Genomic DNA, 16338 nt, shown 5'->3' with positions numbered 1-16338 from the left:
AATATGACCTGAATGCTATTTAGGTTCAGATCCACATGATCCACATGTGCATAATGTAATTTCTTTTCCAACAAAGCCAATTCTCTCTCAACTTCAGCTGATAATTTCCTGGGACTTTTTAAGTCTTTGTCATCCTATAAGATTTTGAATAAATTACTCAGTTCATCAGCATCTATCCCAATAGTGGGCCATAAATAGGAAATGTTTCCAAGGAATCTTTGAAAGTCATTTAAAGTCTGCAATTGTTCTCTCCTAAATGGCAACTTTTGGGGTCTAATTTTGTTAATGTATTTACAGCTCTTAGATCTGTTACCATTCTCCATTTTCCAGAATAATTTTTATCAACAAATATAGAATTCCAAGGACTGGTTGATTTTTCAATATGCTGAGAATTTATTTTCTCCTGTACCAGCTGTTCTAAAGCCTGAAGTTTCTCTATTGTTAAAGGCCATTGCTTAACCCATATAAGTTTGTGTGACAATTATTTTAAAGTTAGGACTCTTGGTGCCTTTGAAATATCAGATGCTGTTGTGGCTTTTTCTTATACAACCTAAATGGTCAGTGACTGTACTTTATAGTATCTTGTAATATTGTTCCCAGAAATATATGTTAATTTATTGTTTGTCTATAAAATTGGGGGACTGTTAATCTGAATATTCCATTGCTGTAACAAATCACATCCCCACAAATTCATTGCTATGTTAGCCACATATGTGGCTTTAATTTTCCTCTCTGTCCCTCTGGCTAAATACATTAATCTTGTCTTGCACTCCGTTCTACCTTAGATAAAGTTCCAATCCCTAAAAGATGAACATTTGCCTCTTGAAGAGGCCAATATGGATGCCAAGACTCTGATACAGTTTTGTTACATTTGCACATGTGTCTAATAGACTTTCAATGACAACTTTATTAACTTTTAACTTAGTAATTTTTAATTTTTAACTTTGGTCTTTATTCTTTAAAGAAGGTTGTGAAAATATTTGCTTTATGGTTTTCCTGAATTTTTTATTCTCTATTCTATCATCCAGAGTAGTGTGTTTTCTTACAATAGGAATTAGATGGTTTTTTTAATAATCTGCAAAGGAGTTTCTTCCACAATGACAGGAAATGACTGAACACTGAATGTCCTTTGTTGAATTACATTCATTAGGCCAATTTCTGCCTTTGCTACAACCTCATCCTAATCTAGAAGGTAAGGGAACTCAGGAAAATGCTTATAAATCATTGTTTCTAGAAATGCCATTTTTACAATTTCTTTTAAGGTGACCTTGCTTGCCATAATTGAAACACATGAAATTTCAATTTTTCTTCAAATCTCTGGAAATCACTTCTATCCAAGCATCATTATGGTCATGAGATTAAACATTGATTATATCTCAAATCCATTCCTCCAAGAGTTCTGATCTTGCCTTTAAAGACCCTTTATTTTTTCATTGAGAATTAAAATTTTCAAAAGCTAGAAATTGAATTATTATTACTCTAGCTTCTGAATTTGGTGGTGTTTTATTTACTGTTGTTGTCAATCTTACTAAGAAACCCATGAAGGTTTGTTTTGGGCCCTGTATGACTTTAGTAAAGTACTCAATCATCTGTCCTATTTCTGCTATGATAAATACTTCAGCAAATACCCTTTAAGACACCAGCCCATGTGAATGTAGTGTCTTGTACTATAAATGCAGATATAAATCTTGTGCAATCACTTGCATGCTTTCTCCCTCCCTTTCAGCTGATGGATTTGGTTCCTGTTCCTTGATAGTGCAGAGAACTGTCTATCTGTGAGTCTACCTCTAAATAAAGAACACTTTACTATACTTAATTCTGAGCTCATGTGAAAGTACTTTATTGTGTTCATCTATATACTTCTTCAATTCTGTCCCAAGCATTCAAAGCTGCTTCACAGCATAAAGGCAGGATGTTGTCATTGTATAGGGATTATCTTTCTATATTAGCATAATTTCCTTCTGCAAGAAGTTTATCTTGGGTGATTTCGATACTGCTAGCTCTATTCCATTATTCAATGGACTTAGTCTCTTCTTTCAACCAGGTACTCCATTATATTTGTGGACCAGGCTCCAAGACTGCTGTATCCAAGTTTCTCCATTGTTCAGGGATAAATCTATTACATGTGTTGACTGGGGTTTCTGTCCCTCCCAGTCCCACAGTTGTTTAGCCCCAAAGAAATACACAGAGGTCTACATTAATTACAAACTGATTGGCCTATTAGCTCAGAATTCTTATTACCTCTTATAACTTATATTAGTGCATGATTCTAGTCTGTGTTAGACATGAGGCTTGGTACCTTTTTTTGGTGAAGCAGTCACATCTTGTTTGCTCTTTGTCTGACTTCCTCTGTGTCTGGGTGATGCCTGCAGACTGAAACTTCCCCTTTCCCAGAATTCTCCTTGACCCACCTCAGTTCCCCACCTAGTCATCATCACTGTGTCTATACTTCCTGCCTGGCTACTGGCCAATCAGCATTTTATTAAAATAATACATGTGACAGGACAAAAGACCATTGTTCCACAGCATACATGTTGACCACGAGTTTAACAATTGCCTCACAAAAGAGGAATGTATACTATATAAACCTATTACTTGAATCAACTTCATTCTAACATTGGCACCCAGAATCAGATATGGTGGTTAGTTATGAAGATCAGAGAAGCAGTGCATCCAGCCATTAAAAAAACCTTTTAACTCTACCATATCCTCAGACCAAAATGGCAATCCTCTCCTCAGACTGCCACCTTAGACTTTGTCCTGTGACTGCATCTTCAAAATGCAATGAGATAGTGTCCTCTCCTGCCTTATATACTCTTTTCTGCCCAGTCATATCACTCCTGCCTACATCTCCATAGTGATGGGATTAAAAACATGGTATCCCTAGTGCTGTGATCACCTTTGCATGAGTTCTGTTTCTCTTTTAGACAGTATCAATTTCATGGAACCCAGGTAACCTTGAACAAACAGAGTTCCCTCTGCCTCTGTCTCCTGAGTTCTGGGATTAAAGGTGTGTCCCAGCACTCACTGGCCTCTAATCATTTAACTCTTCACTCTGATCTTTAGGCAAGATTTATTTGTTAAAATACAAAGTATCACCACTGCTAATGCTCCTTTAAATAACTTCCACTTCCATGTTCCTCCAAACAAATCTTAATGAGCTTATTTATGGGATCTCTCTCTCTCTCTCTCTCTCTCTCTCTCTCTCTCTCTCTCTCTCTCTTTCTCTCTCTCACACACAAACACACACACACATACACACACAGAGAGACAGAGACAGAGAGACAGAGACAGAGAGAGAACAGAGAAAAATTAGAACAAAGATGATTAAGGGAAGTGAAAAATAGTCATAAGAGATTAATGGAGTGAAAATATTCAAAAGACATTCTACAATTATAAAAATGTTATAATGAAATATATTTCTATGTGACAATGTATAAAATTCATGAAACAAGCTTAAAAGGCATATATATTTTGGTAACATCAAACTCAGTTATTGGTGTTTTCTCTGTCTCACAGATATAACCTGTTTTGTATGTTACTTGAAATAATTCATATTCTAAATTCTTTTATTTTCATTTGAACCACTAAATTAAATAATTTGTATATATAAGTTATTTTGTAGTTTATGTTGCTTTTTAAGATTCATTTTCTCATTTCCATGTGTCTATTGCCTATTTACCTAATGCATGCTCTTATCTTTCTACCCATTGAATATATCATCTTGAATACCAGGGAACTCTTCAAAATGAGGAGATTGGATCAAAACCTATTCTATTTATATGCACCTATTAATAGAAAGTTTTGAGGTCTACTTTTTATTCCAATATCTTGGTAATTATTACCTGTAATCAAGTATTTTATTTTCTAGACATGTATCTCTAGATAGCTGATATTTCTTCACCTTGCCAAGAAATCTCCAACTCATCAAGTTCTTGCCATTTCTCATGAGGGTTTATAAATGACTATACTTGACAGCCATGCCTTAATCTCATCATATTCAATTTATTTCTTTATAAGTTTATCACTATTGTGAGTTCTCTGAAATGGTAAAGTGCTTCTGTATATTTCCACTTTAGAATTAGTAAAAAATGTATGTAAATTATATGAGTTGATAAGCATATTTAAAATATCAAAAAATCGTTATTTTTCACTTATCCTAAATTACATATAAAACATAGAAACCTATGTATACACATATTTAGATTACATGAGTCTAAGCCACTTAAGCTAATGCTTACCACAAGAATCATAGCCTATCTAATAAAGACCCCAGTACTAGGAATAAGAAACTCCTTTCAAGGTGTTGCTTTGCTGCAGTCCAAAAGAATCTCAAAACAATATAATCTATCGCTGTTGTTCTTGGTTTCCTCCCAGAATTTGAAAGTAAGTCTCTATTGATGAAGACACCACATACTTCAGACACAAGAATAAGAATACTTGAGCTTGATCTGACCTGAATGTCTAGTACTTGAGGCTAGATTTTATAGCAACAGAAAGTACTATGTAAGATGCCAAGAAAGGAACACAAATAATAGTCTTACCCAGCTGTGAAGCCTATGAACCACAGTGACTATCAAGGTAATATATTCCTGAAAGTGCAATCAATAGTGGTAGTACACCAACATTGTCAGATTAAAGGTTTCTCAACAAGAGAAAAATAATTCTTGGTATTAGTAACCTTGGCAACTATCCAATGCTAGTGAGGTCATGGATATTGAGGAGATATTACTATTGCCATTTGCTAGAACTTCATCATTCCTAACTGCATTCTAAAATGTTCATAGGCACACAGCTAAGTTTTTCTGTCACTCCTCATCAAAGAGGTTTCTTTTTATAGCAAATGGAGACCATTACAGAAAAGCACAATTGGTTATAATGCAGAGTTCAATGAACCATGGAGATCCCAGCTATACTGAATATATTTACAAAATAGGCTAAAGGAACATGGGAAAGAAATGCAGAAAGATTCTAAGAGCCAGAGAATCACAACATTTCCAATGAGACTGTTTCTCTTAGAAATACAGGAAAGTTTCACCCTTAATACCTCCATAATTTAATTGCTTAAGAAAAGGTCCAAGCAAGGACAACACAAGTAGACATGTTAACATAGAAGAGGAAAACCTCACAGAGGCATACTCATAAACAAGAAATTACAGGTACTTTAAGAGATGCTCAGAATGGAAGAAGTATTTCTTCCTCCGGAAGAATCCCCCAATAGGTCATGTAATACCAAGTAATCAGCTCTAAAACCACATACATACAAGGCAAAACTGAAGGGAATTATAATGTCATATTTATTTTTCTCTGTGTCTTTCTCTCTGTATGTGCAAGCACACATATGTGCATATACATACATGTGAACACATATGCATTCACATGCATGCAATATTAAGAAGATGAACCATGAATTTGAAAGGGAACAATTGGGGAGGTAATGGGAAAAGTTAGAGGAAAGAAAATAAATGGAGAGAAATGATGTCATATTTTAATAAAGAAACATGGTTTAATGGGTATATAAAACAATGAATGGATAAAGTTTACTCAATTTTCATAAGTTACAAATATACACATATATGTATACAGATATGAGTTTATATACACATACTATATGTATGAGGCTTTTTTATTCTTTTTCTTTGCAATCTACAAAGGGATAACATCTTTAGAGAATTATTCTATAGATTAATATTCCAAAATAGATAAGGAACTCATATGCCTCAATAGCAAAAAGCAAATAATAGACCACTTAAAGTAAAATGAACAAAGAATTTGGTATGTTTCTAAGGAAGATACTTAAATGGCAAGCAGCTATATGAAAAGCATTCAAGATAACTATATATGAAATGAATATCAAAACCACAATGAGACCAAAACATATATGCTAGGATGAATCTTTATCAACAATAAAAAGAAAGGAATTATTACTGAGAGTATGAGTAAAATGTGGCCCAAAGAGATAGTTTTCATGGGAGAGTATATTGCTATAATCTTTGTGAAAATAGTATGGAGGTTTCTTAGAAAACATTTAGAAATAGAATAATTATATAATCTAGCAAGGCAACTACTGCACATATATCCAAAAGGAAATGAAATCTTAAATATATGCCTACAGTCCCATGTTTGTGTTTTATTAACTGAAATAGGGAAGATGTTATAGAATAGTATTTCAACTAGGAAAAGGTGTGTTACATTTGTTTATGCTGCAGAATATTATTTAAACTGTGTAAAGGTTTGCTACTTTGTTTATGCTGCATTTGTTTAACTATGAAAAAAGATGTGTTGCATTTGTTTCACTTTGCCTGCCTAAGGCACCTGTTTACTCCATGAAAAAGCTTAATAGGCATAAGCTAGGCAGAGAAAAGATAGAAAAGACAACCAGGCAGAAAAAAAATAAATAGAAATCTAGACTCAAAAGAAGAATGGGAGGAGGACAGAACACTGGACACACCTAGAGCAAGAACTCAGGCAGACAACAGTAAGACAGACAGACATAGAGAAGCAGTGAAAATAAGGTATACAGAAGTATGAAATATAATAAGCCTTAAAGTGAAAGGTAGATGAAGAAAATATGTTATTTTAAATTAATAGAGCTAGGCAGAAATGTGCCTAAGCTAGGTCATGCATTCAAAAATAATAAGTCTCTGTGTGATTATTTGGGAGATTGTTAAGAACTAAAAAAAAAAATCCCCATACATATTGGCATTCCAATAAGGAGCCTGTATTTCCAAGTAAGGCATAATAAAGCTGAGGGGAAAAAAAGGTTAAAACAAAACATAAACAAGCAAAGCCTGATGGAGGAGAGTTATCTGTCTATGTTTCTTTCATTGGTTAATTAATAAAGAAAACTGCCTTGGCCCTTTAAGAGACAGAAAATTAGGTAGGTGGAGTAGACAGAACAGAATTGTGGGAACAAGGAAGTAGAGTTGGGGAGACGCTTCAGGCAGTCGCCATAGGAGTCTCCATGCTGCTCCTCTCCGAGATGGACGCAGGTTAAGATCTCTCCTGGTAAGCCGCACCTCGTGGTGCTACCCAGATTACTAAATATGGGTTAAAGCAAGATGTGAGAATTAGCCAATAAGAGGCTACAGATAATGGGCCAGGCGGTGTTTAAAAGAATACAGTTTCCGTGTAATTATTTCGGGTGTAAAGCTAGCCTGCGGCCGGGTGGCGGGACACAGCCCCGCCGCTTCATTCTACAGATTGGCGCTCCAACGTGGTGACTAAATCCACTTAAAAACCTGAGAGGGCTTTAAATAAAGGAGAGAGAGAGTTTAACACAGCTTTTTTGCTGTTTGCCTGGACGTGCCATAGAGAGATTTCCTGTTTTGGCAATAGCGGCAGAGAAAAAGCTGAGTCATTTTAAAACATGGCTTTCTGGTGCTCTGCCGCCATGACTGAGGCAGTAGCAGCTCTGGCTCTGCTCCGCCATGCTAAACTGTGCTGACCTCAGGCAGGTCTATCGTAATTACCATAATAACAGCGCAGTTAAGGTTTAGACTTGGCTGTAAACAGGCAGTACCGTATTACCTCTACCTGGCGCAACTTAAGTTTTTAAGAAGTGCTTAACCTTTTAAGAAGTGCTCCTGGATATTAAAAAATTACAGATTCACAATAGGAAAGATTCAGACATAGAAGGCCTTTAAATGGGTCACAATGTTGGATAAATGTACGTAGGCTTGAGAGCAAAGAGAAGAAAAAATATAGAAAATAAAGTTAATGCCTTAAAAAAAAAGGTAAAGCCTTTAAAGAGACAGAATAAAGTAAGTGATAGAGTAAAAATAAGCCACGTAAAAATGGAAAATTCACAGAGAGTCTGGATGATGTATTTTATTATGTTTTCTTTGAAATTTTTGACTGTAAAGGAGCCAAGTACAGAGAGACATTTCATTATATGGGCTGCCAGGCTAGACCAGAATGGACATCTTAACGGTATGACTTCAGGATTTGGATCTAAGAACATGATGCTTTGGAAAAGAGTTTCTTCTTTTGTTTTCACAGAGGACGAGACTCTGTGGATTGCTTCTATCCCAATATGGTATGATAGACCACGCCCTCCTGAAAGGTTGCTGTGAACATCTTCAAAAAAATTACTTCACTCAACTGCCAACTGAGAGGAACCTAGCACACAGGTTACACCATGAAAGACCTAAATAACAGCGCCCCCATTCAGCAGGAAGCAGTTTGGAGAGAAAAAACTGCGCCCATTTTCCCAAATATTGTTTATAAATGTTCTTTTACATTTAAAGGGGGATATGATATAGAGATGAATAATTTGCATTGGTATGGAATTTAAGGTCAATTTGTTATATGTATATGTATTTCTGATCTTGATTAAGGTATTGTGATTGTGTAGTTCATTTAAAAATGTAATGTATAATTAGAAAATATAGGTTGTTAATGGAAAATCATTGATAATAGTTAAGCTTGTAGTCATGTTATTAGATTTTCTAGATATGTAGAGATATATTTCAGTTAGATAGACATTCTTCATATCTTTCAAAGACTGCAGAATATGGCATTTAATGTTTTAATAACTTAGGGTTTTTCATGACAATGAGACACGTCTGCTCCTGGCAGCACCAATCTACTTCAAGAGGAAGATGGGCATCGAAGAGGCTACTTATGGAGTTTGTTAGCCATTTGGGCAAGAAACTGCTCTTGCCTGGACTGTTGCATAAACTGGACACAAGGAACCCACAGAAAGAGGACTGCTGAACTTGCCTAAAGGTGAGATGGCCTTTTGGGGTTCCTGATTCATTAAAGAGTCTGCGAGACGTTCTGCAGGACACAGCAGAAAGTGACTGAACTGTCTTTGGAATTTCCTGCTTCATGGAAATGTCTGCTGGATACTGTGGGCCTGAAGCCCGAAGATGGATGCCCCAACGGTACAGAGGAACTTTGGGTGACTGTCCAGGCAGCGAGTTGTCTCTGTCATTTCTAGAGTTTTATAAGTTACTTATTTCTTGTTTACTTAAGTAGCATTATATCCTTCTGGAGTCTTTGATGGAGTTGAAGAATAAATAGATAGTTATAGCTTTCCTTAGTTATGATAAAAGATAAAATAGATTTAAATATTGTAACTGTAATACTTGCTTGATAACTGTTTTGTTATATGTAATTTTGCTATGTTAAAGTTGAAGCCTTTCTTTTTTGTTTAAACAGAAAAAGGGGAAATGATGGAGGAGAGTTATCTGTCTATGTTTCTTTCATTGGTTAATTAATAAAGAAAACTGCCTTGGCCCTTTAAGAGACAGAAAATTAGGTAGGTGGAGTAGACAGAACAGAATTGTGGGAACAAGGAAGTAGAGTTGGGGAGACGCTTCAGGCAGTCGCCATAGGAGTCTCCATGCTGCTCCTCTCCGAGATGGACGCAGGTTAAGATCTCTCCTGGTAAGCCACACCTCGTGGTGCTACCCAGATTACTAAATATGGGTTAAAGGAAGATGTGAGAATTAGCCAATAAGAGGCTACAGATAATGGGCCAGGCAGTGTTTAAAAGAATACAGTTTCCGTGTAATTATTTCGGGTGTAAAGCTAGCCGGCGGCCAGGTGGCGGGACACAACCCCGCCGCTTCATTCTACAAAAGCCAAAAAAAAAAAAATAGATACAGCTCCTTCAGGAGGCTCTGCCTTACCAATATAGAAACAGTGTGCTACATAGGAACACCTGGGGACAATTGAACACAGTTCCTGATTTAATGAAACAAAACAAAACAAACAGTAACAACAATAACAGCAAACAGTGCAACTCTCAGCCAGGCCTACAGGGCATAGAGCTTGTCCCTCAAGGATTGAGTGTGATGGGGCAAGTTGTCAGAGCTGCCAGTGCAAATTGGCTTGAGTTTAAGATGGAGATACTATCAAGTAAGGCAGGTTCAAATGGGAAAAAAACCTCTAATTAGGTTCCAGTGTGGTTAAAAGTGTGCTTAGGCTTAAGAAAGAAAACAGGTATATACAGTGATAAAAATTAGTTCATAAATAATAAAATTTTTTAAAGAAATAAGTAATATAAAAAGAATAATAAGTAAGATACACAGAGATGGAAAATACATAGGAAGTCTAGATCCTGTATGTTGTTGTGTTGTCTTTGAACTTTTCAAATGTTGATAAACAAAATAGAGCTCCTAAGAAATATAGGATTGTCACAGGGACTGATAAATTAAACCATCATAAATAGTTTAAGAATGCCTAAACTTTAAACTGGAAGTTAAACAATGTATTGCTTTGAGAAAGAGGTTTTTTGTTGTTGTTTCCACAGGAAATGAAAGACTAGGAATTAGTTCAAGGTTAATAAAGATTAGATTTTATCAGGGAAGACTCACTGGAAGTCTTGGCTACAGATATAAAGAAATAAATCTAGAAAAACTACAAGGCAGGTGATATACATTTTAACTTCTCAAACATAAAATGAAAAAAACATCATTGGTTGGCTTATGAATATTGCCCAACCCACACTTTTGTTAATGTAAATATGTATGTTACCTTTGATTTTTTTGTTTTCAATGCAAGAGGAAAAGACATCAATGAAAATGAATGACCCAGGTGATCCAGCCTCTCAGAGCACCTCTGTAACAGTTTACCCAGTGTTCTACACCCAGAATAGCTTCAAAGCTACTAACTGAGATGGTCTAACCTCACAGATTATTTTAGCCAGATTGAAGATAAACCTTGTGTTTTCCCATTTCACAGAGACTGAACAACACATGTGATAACTGGTTTTCCCATGACTTGACAGTTACTTCAATTTTCTCAAGTTTCCTAGAACCTTCATCCAGCAATGGATGGATATGGAGACAGAGACCCACATTGGAGCACTGGACTGAGCTCCCAAGGTCCAGATTAAGAGAAAAAGGAGGAAGAACATGAGGAAGGAAGTCAGGACCGCGAGGGCTGCATCCACCCATGAAGACAGTGGGACTGATCTAATGGGAGCTCACCAAGGCCAGCTGGACTGGGACTGAACAAGCATGTGATCAAACTGGACTCTCTGAATGTGGCTGACAATGCGGGCTGACTAAGAAGCCAATGATAATGGCACTGGGTTTTGATTCTACTGCATGTACTGTCTTTTTAGGAGCCTAGTCTGTTTGGACACACACCTTCCTAGACCTGGATGAAGGGGTTGAGGGCCTTGGACTTCCCACAGGGCAGGGCACCCTGACTTCTCTTAGGACTAGAGAGGGGGGAGGGGGAATATGGGATGGAAATTGGAAGAGGGGAGGAGGTAGAAATTTTTAATAAATACATAAATTAAAAAATTAAAAATGTAATGTAGAACTAAGAAATGCAGGTTAGTAGGTAGTCATCTATAATAATGAAATTTACTGTCATATTAGGATTTTTCAAGTTTAAACAGATATATTTAGATAGATAGATGGTCTTCAGACACTTCAAAGACCTATGGAATATAACATTTATGATGTTTAATAACCTGAGACTTTTCAAGGCAGTGAGAAGTGTCTGCTCCTGGTGGTACCAATTTACTTCAGGGAAGATGATAGGCATCAAGGAAACTCCATATGAAGTTTTCTCTCATTGTAACAAAGCTAACCATTTGAACAAAGAAACAGTTCTTGCCTTGAGTGCTAACAATATGCTATACAAACTGGACAAGCAGGACACAAAATAAAAACTGTCGAACTTTTCCAAGACAGGGTTAGACAGTCCTTTAAAATTCATGTTTCAAAGAATAATCTGCCAGATATGCTAAGCCTGTAGGACAAAGATGCATGCCCCTACATTTCAGAGGAACTTTGGGTGACTGTCTAGGCAGCCAAATACCTCTGTCAGTTATTCAGTTTGAGAAGTGACTAGCACTGTACTTCTTGTTTACTCAGATCATCATATATTCTTCTGGGGTCTTTGATTAGTTGAAGACTAGATAGAGTTTTCTTTAGTTGTGATAGAAAGAAAATTAGGTATAATACTTTGGACTCACTAAGATAGGATAAATAATGAAATATTTTCTCTGAGTTTGCCAAACACAAATAGACTGCATATTGAAGATTTAATCCTTACTTGGTAATTATTTTTGTTTGTAGACACAAATTTCTTTCCCATCCAGTCCCATATCCATTCAGTCCCAAAAAAAACCACACAGAGGAATATATTAATTCTCATACTGCTTCATCTGTATCTAGCTGGCAACTGACTCTCTGCCTTTTTTCTTCCAAGAATTCTCCTAGTCTGGTTGCCCCACCTTTATTTGTTGCCTCGCTAATGGCCAATCAGCATTTTATTTCTTTACAGTGTACAAGTGTATTATCCAACAGATTTTGTTGTATATAATTTTACTATGTTAAAATTAAAATCTTTCTTTTCATTTAGACAAAAAAGAAAACTGTTGCAGAATATTATTTTAACTAGGCAAAGATGTGTTAATTTGTTTATGCTAAAGAATGTTACTTTAACTATGTAAAGGTGTGTTACTTTTGTTTTTGCTGCATTTGTTTAACTATGAAAAGATACGTTGCATTTGTTTCATCTTACATGTCTAAGGCACTTGATGAATAAAGTTGAATGACAAATAGCTAGGCAGAGAAAGGATAGGCAAGGACAGCTGTCATAGAAAATAAATAGGAGGAGAAATCTAAGCTAAAAAGAAAAATGGAAAGAACCTGAGAAGAAGGAGGAGAGAATAATGGACATGCCCAGAACAAGAAGCCAGTCACAGATTAGACAGCCAAACAGAGGAACAGTGAAAGTAAAAAATAAAGAAGAATGTTAGTAAGCTCTGAGGCAAAAGGTCAATAAAGAGCAACAGGTTAATTTAAGTTTCTTGCCAGCTAGGCAAGAAACTTGCCTAAGCTAGGCCAGGCATTCAAAACTGATAAGTCTCTCTGTCATGATTTGGGAGCTGGTTGGCAGCCTAACGAGCCTGGTATAACAAGATATGATGTAAAACTTGTCTTGTATTCTAATGATTTCTAGATATTGTGCTATATATGTACACCATGAAATACTACTTGGATTGTTTTTGCAATGTTTCAATTATTTAAGAATTTCATAAAAATTTTTAAAGCATATTCACCACCTTCTGTACTCTTCCCCTTCCTACTCTTTTTACCCCTTCATTTCTTCCTAACAGACTTTGAGATTACTTCTTTATTTACTCTTAATTCCCCAGAAATGCTTGTTTGTATTTTTAAAGAAAGAACTCATATCACTAATGGCAACATGGATGGAACTAAAGATGTTATGGTAATTGAAATGGTTTACATACAGTAAAACAATACTACATTGTACCAGGCTGTTTCTTTTGTGTTAACAACTATCTCCCAAATCATAACAAGAAGAATTATTAATAATTTTAAATGCTTGTCATAGTTAAGATTATTTTGGCTAGCTCTTTTAATTTGAATTAACCTGTTTCTCTTTATCTACCTTTTGCCTTGGGACTATTTATCTTTTCTTCATTTGTTCTCTTCTTCCTTTTTAACTTTCTTTTCTGTCTGTTTGTATTTCTTACTTTCACTGCTTTTTCCTGCCTTTTTTCCTTCTGTTCTTCCTTTCTTCCTTCCCGTCTGTCTTAATTTCCCCAATTCTTCCAGTGTCTGGCTGGCTGATGGTTGCCTGGATTCTGGTGGTGCCTGTTTTCCTCTATTTGTTCTTCATTGCTGCCTCCCTCTTCTTCTCTCTGTCTCTCTTGAGCATAGAATCATTATTCTATTTTTTGTTTCTTCCTGCCATCTCTGCCTATCCTTTTCTTGCCTAGCTATTGGTTGTTCAGTTTTTTTATTAGACCTTTCAGGTGCCTTAAGTAGGTAAGAAAAGTGAAAGAAATGCAACTCATATTTTATATAATTAAACAAATACAACATAAAGAAAAGCAGCACACCCATACACAGTTGACATGATATTCTACAGCATAAACATCATTTAACACATATAAAGCATGTCTTTACCTAGATAAAATAATATTCCTCAACACTACATCATATCTCATTTTTATGATAACTAGAGCTTTTATGGGTATGACTGAAGACCTATGCATACAAGTTATAGTTGTGTAACTTGGGCTTCTTGTGAGATTCCTAAAAGTGAGAGCAGGGGTTATTTCAGACTCTGTTGCCTTCTCTTGGGACCTATTTTTTTCAAAGAGATTTCCTCATTCAGACTTTATAGAAGAGGAGGTGCCTAGTCTTACTGAAATTTGATATACGATGGCTGGCTGATTGCTGTAGGAAATCCTTCAACAAGTATCCTTTAAATTACCAGCCCACATTGATATGGCCTCTTATACTATAAATGCCAATGTAAAGCATGCACTCCTGCTCTCTTCTGGCTGCTGGATTCCATTACTGTTTCCCCATTTGTGCAGAAGACTGTGACCTCTGAGTTTACTCCTAATAAATAACACTTTCTGAGCTAGTGTGGGATTTTTATTTAGTGTCTTTCTTCATCTGTTGCCCTACGGGAATCTAAACTCCACATCTACCAGGTGGACCAGACTTAAACCCCCCAAAGGTACATGTCACAGCAGAAGATCTACCAGCCTTGCCTGTCTGTCCTGCTTTCACCTACTAAGCAGGTTTTTTTTTTTTTTTTTTTTTTTTTTTTTTTTTTTTTTTTTTTTTTTTTTTTTTTTTTTTTTTTGTAAAACCCCGCCACAATAGAGCTAAGCGTGGAGACTTCGAAATTTTCAAGGCTTGTGCACATCCCCCCCCCACTGCCACATTCCATGCCACATGGTAAATTTTGAAGCTTCTAGTTATGTGCTCCCTGCTCATGAGTTCTGGGCTCCTGGCTCCATGTATGGTAATTATTTAATTGCTTTTAATTTGTCAAGCAAAGCATATTTGTCAGTATTTAACCAGGCACAAAGGCAGAAAATCGAAGTAGCAGAGGACTGTTCGTGCCATCACCAGTTGCACCACCTACTGGTTGTGACTCTTTGCCATGTGGTTGCAACTCCAACACCTGCTAGATAATAAGGATTATTATTCCTAAAACAATTTACTGAAATCTTATAATAAAGATAATTCTTTGCTTAATAAATAAAGCAATAAATTTGAAAGTTTTACAATTGCAGACAATATAACCATACAGATTTTTAACAACCTTTTTACTGATACTATAAATTATATTCTGAAAGGCTTATATGGTTATTGTGATACATCCATTTATTGAATATTGGGACTCAGTTTTCATCTTCATATTATATTCTTAAGAAAATGTTGTAATAAAAGAGTCAAGAAAAAGGCACTGGTAGAAATGATGCCGTCTTTACAGAGTAACAATGAACAACTAGCAGACAGAATTAAAATCATCAAAAATCAAAAGCTACCTGAATAAAATAATACTATTGAAAAGGATAGTATTAATTTGACAGAAAAAATTTAATCCGTGTCAGAGTATTGAGAAATTATCTGAAATAATTCATATTGTTGAATTAGACAATCAAAATTTATTAAAAAGTTATGATAGGTTAGCAGATAGAGTATCTCTCCAAGAAAGCAATCTGTATGCTGTCCAAATAATGTCCAAGGATGATATGTTATCTTTAAAGGAAAAACTTCACATTTTGGAATCAGATATGCAGAATGAGGACCAGATAATAGTTTTTTTAGCTTCCTATCTTGTAATCAACTCTGAAAAACCATCAAGTTAAAATGCCCCCAAAAAAAATCCAAAGAAGGAAGATGGATACCAATAGAAATAAATTGTCTAGAAGAGTTAAGCAAGCATTAGTATCTTATGGTTTGCATACAGCATTTGTTAGGAAGATGATGAAGACATGGGCTTCTAGGAATAAGGCAACCTGCATGATTGGCTTCAGTTGGTGTCAGCCATCCAGGATTATGGGCCACAGTTACTGTTGAAATGTTATTTTCTAGAAGAGACAAAAATTTCAGAACAACAGGGAAAAGCAAAAAGACATGAGACTTCCCAAGATGAAATTCTTGGTGAGGGCACTTATGCTGACCCATAGGCTCAAAACTTCTAGGATGTACAAATCTTGTCCCTATGCTGCAAAGCAGCCTTAAATGATTGGACAGTATTCCAGAACAAGGAAAATAAATTGAATCATACACAAGGGTTAAAACAGGCCCGAGAGAAGATTTTTAGTGACTTTTTTTTTACAATGATTAACTAAAGTTGCACAAATAGGTGTAACAGATCCAGATTCTAGATGACTACTTATTGAGTCACTGGTTTTGGAAAATGCCAACTTAGAATGCAAAAAGATACTTGGGCCTTTAAAAATTAGATCAGCATGAACAGATGGTTAGATCCTGCATACAATGAATATTGAGACATTCTATTATAATACTGAATCTTGGGTAGGAAAAGAAATTTCCAAAGTATGAGGAGACAACAAAATGTCAAATGTTT

Source organism: Arvicola amphibius, chromosome X, assembly GCF_903992535.2.
Source record: "Arvicola amphibius chromosome X, mArvAmp1.2, whole genome shotgun sequence".
Classification (NCBI taxonomy): domain Eukaryota; kingdom Metazoa; phylum Chordata; class Mammalia; order Rodentia; family Cricetidae; genus Arvicola; species Arvicola amphibius.
Note: the sequence above shows the minus strand (reverse complement) of the source record.